The sequence below is a fragment of the Oncorhynchus keta genome, chromosome 29, assembly GCF_023373465.1.
Source record: "Oncorhynchus keta strain PuntledgeMale-10-30-2019 chromosome 29, Oket_V2, whole genome shotgun sequence".
NCBI classification, from domain to species: Eukaryota; Metazoa; Chordata; class Actinopteri; order Salmoniformes; family Salmonidae; genus Oncorhynchus; species Oncorhynchus keta.
In genome coordinates, this window is record NC_068449.1 from 1,507,559 (window position 1) to 1,515,042 (window position 7,484).

The window sequence follows — 7,484 nt, forward strand, 5'->3', positions numbered from 1 at the left end:
TACCAAACCCAGCACGCTCCAGTACCAAACCCAGCCGGCTCCAGTACCAAACCCAGATACGCTCCAGTACCAAACCCAGTATGTACCAAACCCAGCTCCAGAACTACGGTATGATACGCTCCAGTACCAAACAGCACGGTCCAGTACCAAACGCTCCAGTACTACGGTCCAGTACCAAACCCAGATACGCTCCAGTACCAAACCCACGGTATGATACGCTCCAGTACTACAGTATGATACGCTCCAGTACAAACCCGGTCCATGATACGCTCCAGTACAAACCCATGATACGCTCCAGTACCACGGTATGATACGCTCCAGTGCTACGGTATGATACGCTCCAGTACAAACCCAGCAGATACGCTCCAGTACCCACGGTATGATACGCTCCAGTGCTACGGTATGATACGCTCCAGTACAAACCCGGTCCATGATACGCTCCAGTACTACGGTCCATGATACGCTCCAGTACTACGGTATGATACGCTCCAGTACTACGGTATGATACTCTCCAGTGCTACGGTATGATACGCTCCAGTACTACGGTATGATACGCTCCAGTACTACGGTATGATACGCTCCAGTGCTACGGTATGATACGCTCCAGTACTACGGTATGATACGCTCCAGTACTACGGTATGATACGCTCCAGTACTACGGTATGATACGCTCCAGTACTACGGTATGATACGCTCCAGTACTACGGTATGATACGCTCCAGTACTACGGTATGATAGGCTCCAGTACTACGGTATGATACGCTCCAGTACTACGGTATGATAGGCTCCAGTACTACGGTATGATACGCTCCAGTACTACGGTATGATAGGCTCCAGTACTACGGTATGATAGGCTCCAGTACTACGGTATGATACACTCCAGTACTACGGTATGATAGGCTCCAGTACTACGGTATGATACGCTCCAGTACTACGGTATGATACGCTCCAGTACTACGGTATGATACGCTCCAGTACTACGGTATGATACGCTCCAGTACTACGGTATGATAGGCTCCAGTACTACGGTATGATAGGCTCCAGTACTACGGTATGATACGCTCCAGTACTACGGTATGATACGCTCCAGTACTACGGTATGATAGGCTCCAGTACTACGGTATGATAGGCTCCAGTACTACGGTATGATACGCTCCAGTACTACGGTATGATACGCTCCAGTACTACGGTATGATAGGCTCCAGTACTACGGTATGATACGCTCCAGTACTACGGTATGATAGGCTCCAGTACTACGGTATGATATGCTCCAGTACTACAGTATGATACGCTCCAGTACTACAGTATGATACGCTCCAGTACTACAGTATGATACGCTCCAGTACTACGGTATGATACGCTCCAGTACTACAGTATGATACGCTCCAGTACTACGGTATGATACGCTCCAGTACTACGGTATGATACGCTCCAGTACTACAGTATGATACGCTCCAGATCTACGGTATGATACAGTATGATACGCTCCAGTACTACAGTATGATACGCTCCAGTACTACGGTATGATATGACTCCAGTACTACAGTATGATATGCTCCAGTACTACAGTATGATACGCTCCAGTACTACGGTATGATACGCTCCAGTACTACGGTATGATACGCTCCAGTACTACGGTATGATACACTCCAGTACAGTACGGTATGATACGCTCCAGTACTACGGTATGATACGCTCCAGTACTACGGTATGATACAGTCCAGTACTAGACGGTATGATACGCTCCAGTACTACGGTATGATACGCAGTCCAGATGCAGACTAGAGAAGCAGTATGATACGCTCCAGTACTACGGTATAAAGACTATGATACGCTCCAGTACAGTACCACGGTATGCAGCCTAGAGACGCAGTACAGTACTACGGTATACAGACTAGAGAAGCAGTAGTACAGATGCAGACTAGAGAAGTATGATACGCTCCAGTACTACAGTATGCAGATAGAGACGCTCCAGTACTACGGGTGCAGACTACAGTACAGTACTACGGTATGCAGACTATGATACGCTCCAGTACTACGGTATGCAGACTAGAGAAGCAGTACAGTACTACGGTATGCAGACTAGAGAAGCAGTACAGTACTACGGTATGCAGACTAGAGAAGCAGTACAGTACACGGTATGCAGACTAGAGAAGCAGTACAGTACTACGGTATGCAGACTAGAGAGAAGCAGTACTAGAGAAGCACTACGGTATGCAGACTAGAGAAGCAGTACAGTACTACGGTATGCAGACTAGAGAAGCAGTACAGTACTACGGTATGCAGACTAGAGAAGCAGTACTACGGTATGCAGACTAGAGAAGCAGTACAGTACCACGGTATGCAGACTAGAGAAGCAGTACAGTACTACGGTATGCAGACTAGAGAAGCAGTACAGTACTACGGTATGCAGACTAGAGAAGCAGTACAGTACTACGGTATGCAGACTAGAGAAGCAGTACAGTACTACGGTATGCAGACTAGAGAAGCAGTACAGTACTACGGTATGCAGACTAGAGAAGCAGTACAGTACTACGGTATGCAGACTAGAGAAGCAGTACTACGGTATGCAGACTAGAGAAGCAGTACAGTACTACGGTATGCAGACTAGAGAAGCAGTACAGTACTACGGTATGCAGACTAGAGAAGCAGTACAGTACCACAGTATGCAGATTAGAGAAGCAGTACAGTACCACGGTATGCAGACTAGAGAAGAAGCAGTACTACGGTATGCAGACTAGAGAAGCAGTACTACGGTATGCAGACTAGAGAAGCAGTACAGTACTACGGTATGCAGACTAGAGAAGCAGTACAGTACTACGGTATGCAGACTAGAGAAGCAGTACAGTACTACGGTATGCAGAGCTGTTTAAGTTGCAGATCTGGTAGATTTGTTTCACCTGTTCCTCTGGGACGGTTTGGTTCTGAGAATAAATAGTGAATCGTTCTATGGAGTCCTGGTCAATGGTTAATTATAGTACTTATAGGTAGTGTCCTCAGTATCCTCAATCTCTAACCAGAGACCAATTGGTGGGAACTCGGCTCTCTCTCCTCTCTGAGTTCATTAGTAATCCTGCCCTTTGTAACAGAGTAGAGCAGCGTCTTGATGTGGTAAAGATTGAATTTGAATTTCCTCTTTTCTTATCCTCGTCGCGTGAATATTTGATAGAAAAGATGAAAGAGCACTGTGACAGTGTGGAAGGAACAAACGTCTTAGATCGGATCGAGTCAGGGCGACTCCTCCCGTGAGCCAAGCTATCCTGAAATATCTATGTGTTAAACCAACCAACGCAGGCTAGGCTGACCCAGGCTAACTGTCCCCTCGACCACTATGGGCGCCGTAATAGCCTGTTGGGCCCAGATATTCAATAAAACAAACAGATTCCAGCGACTGGGAGGCTACTATTGAATCTATCTGACTCCAGTCTTCCACTGTCAAGGACTCTTGGAGTACTGAGAGCTTCATCTGAACTGAGGGACCATGGGCAGAATAATGTGAGTTGTATTAGAGAGAGGTAGGAAGGAAGGAAGTAAAGCAGACAGAAAGAGAGACTTTAGGGCTTTGTGACATCGGGGCAGAGACAGGCTGGTCTGACATCAGAGCAGAGACAGGCTGGTCTGACATCAGAGCAGAGACAGGCTGGTCTGACATCAGAGCAGAGACAGGCTGGTCTGACATCAGGGCACAGGCTGGTCTGACATCAGAGCAGAGACAGGCTGGTCTGACATCAGAGCAGAGACAGGCTGGTCTGACAGGGCAGAGACAGGCTGGTCTGACATCAGGGCAGAGACAGGCTGGTCTGACATCAGAGCAGAGACAGGCTGGTCTGACATCAGAGCAGAGACAGGCTGGTCTGACAGGGCAGAGACAGGCTGGTCTGACATCAGGCTGGTCTGCAGGGAAGAGACAGGCTGGTCTGACATCAGGGCAGAGACAGGCTGGTCTGACATCAGGGCAGAGACAGGCTGGTCTGACAGGGCAGAGACAGGCTGGTCTGACAGGGAAGAGACAGGCTGGTCTGACATCAGGCTGGCAGAGACAGGCTGGTCTGACAGGGCAGAGACAGGCTGGTCTGACATCAGGGCAGAGACAGGCTGGTCTGACAGGGCAGAGACAGGCTGGTCTGACAGGGCAGAGACAGGCTGGTCTGACATCAGGGCAGAGACAGGCTGGTCTGACAGGGCAGAGACAGGCTGGTCTGACATCAGGGCAGAGACAGGCTGGTCTGACAGGGCAGAGACAGGCTGGTCTGACACAGGGCAGAGACAGGCTGGTCTGACAGGGCAGAGACAGGCTGGTCTGACATCAGGGCAGAGACAGGCTGGTCTGACAGGGCAGAGACAGGCTGGTCTGACATCAGGGCAGAGACAGGCTGGTCTGACATCAGGGCAGAGACAGGCTGGTCTGACAGGGCAGAGACAGGCTGGTCTGACATCAGGGCAGAGACAGGCTGGTCTGACAGGGCAGAGACAGGCTGGTCTGACATCAGGGCAGAGACAGGCTGGTCTGACAGGGCAGAGACAGGCTGGTCTGACAGGGCAGAGACAGGCTGGTCTGACATCAGGGCAGAGACAGGCTGGTCTGACAGGGCAGAGACAGGCTGGTCTGACATCAGGGCAGAGACAGGCTGGTCTGACAGGGCAGAGACAGGCTGGTCTGACATCAGGGCAGAGACAGGCTGGTCTGACATCAGGGCAGAGACAGGCTGGTCTGACATCAGGGCAGAGACAGGCTGGTCTGACATCAGGGCAGAGACAGGCTGGTCTGACAGGGCAGAGACAGGCTGGTCAGGCTGGTCTAACATCAGGGCAGAGACAGGCTGGTCTGACAGGGCAGAGACAGGCTGGTCTGACATCAGGGCAGAGACAGGCTGGTCTGACATCAGGGCAGAGACAGGCTGGTCTGACAGGGCAGAGACAGGCTGGTCTGACAGGGCAGAGACAGGCTGGTCTGACATCAGGGCAGAGACAGGCTGGTCTGACAGGGCAGAGACAGGCTGGTCTTACATCAGGGCAGAGACAGGCAGTCTGGCAGCAGACAGGCTGGTCTGACATCAGGGCAGAGACAGGCTGGTCTGACATCAGGGCAGAGACAGGCTGGTCTGACATCAGGGCAAAGACAGGCTGGTCTGACATCAGGGCAGAGACAGGCTGGTCTGACAGGGCAGAGACAGGCTGGTCTGACATCAGGGCAGAGACAGGCTGGTCTGACATCAGGGCAGAGACAGGCTGGTCTGACATCAGGGCAGAGACAGGCTGGTCTGACAGGGCAGAGACAGGCTGGTCTGACAGGGCAGAGACAGGCTGGTCTGACAGGGCAGAGACAGGCTGGTCTGCTCGCTAGAGAACTGGGCCATTGTGTCATTGTAGTAATTCTTTTTTTTTTACCCAAAGCTTTTAAAGGGTTCGATTTGATACGACTTGGCTGGAGTGAACAGCTTGGCGGCCAAAAGTAAATTCTCTCAACATCGATCGAAAAAGGATTAAGGCAAAGCTGTAGGCAAAAACTAGTTACGTTTTTGTGTCAAAACCCCACCCTCCCTCCCTCCCTGGAGCAGGAGAAATAGTAGACAGCTGATCAGAGGATTGATACAACTACACTAGGAGGAGACTGGGAAGCCCAAATAACAGGTAGGCAATATGCAGTGCAGATTAGGGTTAGATTAGATTAGCCCAGAAATTCTGGTTGATAGATTCCCGGAATCAGGAAGGAAAAAGCACGATTTCCATCAACCAGGAACTTTTCTGGGAAACCTAGGAATTTTAGGGAATGTTCCCAGAATTTTGCAGCCCAGATCCAGTTACATACAATACGTTATGTTTGACCCTGTAGAAATACACCTGAAGACTTCCCTATCAACTGGGTCACAGGGCATCATTATATGGCATTATCATTGGGTGGTAGGGTAGAGCGACCCAGTATCATTACAGTGCATTACCATTGGGTGGTAGGGTAGAGCGACCCAGTATCATTACAGTGCATTACCATTGGGTGGTAGGGTAGAGCGACTCAATATCATTACAGTGCATTACCATTGGGTGGTAGGGTAGAGCGACCCAGTATCATTACAGTGCATTACCATTGGGTGGTAGGGTAGAGCGACCCAGTATCATTACAGTGCATTACCATTGGGTGGTAGGGTAGAGCGACTCAATATCATTACAGTGCATTACCATTGGGTGGTAGGGTAGAGCGACTCAATATCATTACAGTGCATTACCATTGGGTGGTAGGGTAGAGCGACTCAGTATCATTATATGCATTACCATTGGGTGGTAGGGTAGAGCGACTCAATATCATTACAGTGCATTACCATTGGGTGGTAGGGTAGAGCGACCCAGTATCATTACAATGCATTACCATTGGGTGGTAGGGTAGAGCGACTCAATATCATTACAGTGCATTACCATTGGGTGGTAGGGTAGAGCGACCCAGTATCATTACAGTGCATTACCATTGGGTGGTAGGGTAGAGCGACCCAGTATCATTACATTGCATTACCATTGGGTGGTAGAGTAGAGCGACCCAGTATTATTACAGTGCATTACCATTGGGTGGTAGGGTAGAGCGACCCAGTGTCATTACAGTGCATAACCTATACAACCCTACCAATTACCTATATTACCCTACCTATTACCTATACTACCCTACCTATTACCTATACAACCCTACCAATTACCTATATTACCCTACCATTTACCTATACTACCTGAGCCCTAACCTTATGAAAACCCAAATCTCTAATTTGGAAGCTAAAATTACATTTAATCTCTTCACCAATAATTTCATATTCAAACATTTAAATTGAACAACAATTCCATGTGAATCCGATAACTCTGATGTGTAGACTTTCCACTGTAGAGTTTATGTCATCTTATCATTGATGAGAATGTCTCAGATGACAACCGAACTGACATCATATTCATTAAGTACCACCGCATATGTTCAATTGGTCGGATTACCAGAATATAGTTCATTTCCCCCCACCTTCTGATGTTCCCAGAATCTCTATGTTAACCAAGGGGTTTTCAAATGTAACATCAGTAGGGTAGAGAGAGGAAAAAGGGGGGAAGAGGTATTTATGACTGTCATAAACCTTCCCCCAGGCCAACGTCATGACACTACCCTACCTATTATCTACACTACCCTACCTATTACCTCCTACACTACCCTAGCTATTACCTACACTACCCTACCTATTACCTACACTACCCTACCTATTACCTCCTACACTACCCTACCTATTACCTACACTACCCTACCTATTACCTACACTACCCTACCTATTACCTACACTACCCTACCTATTACCTACACTACCCTACCTATTACCTACACTACCCTACCTATTACCTACACTACCCTACCTATTACCTACACTACCCTACCTATTACCTACACTACCCTACCTATTACCTACACTACCCTACCTATTACCTACACTACCCTAACTATTACCTCCTACACTACCCTACCTATTACC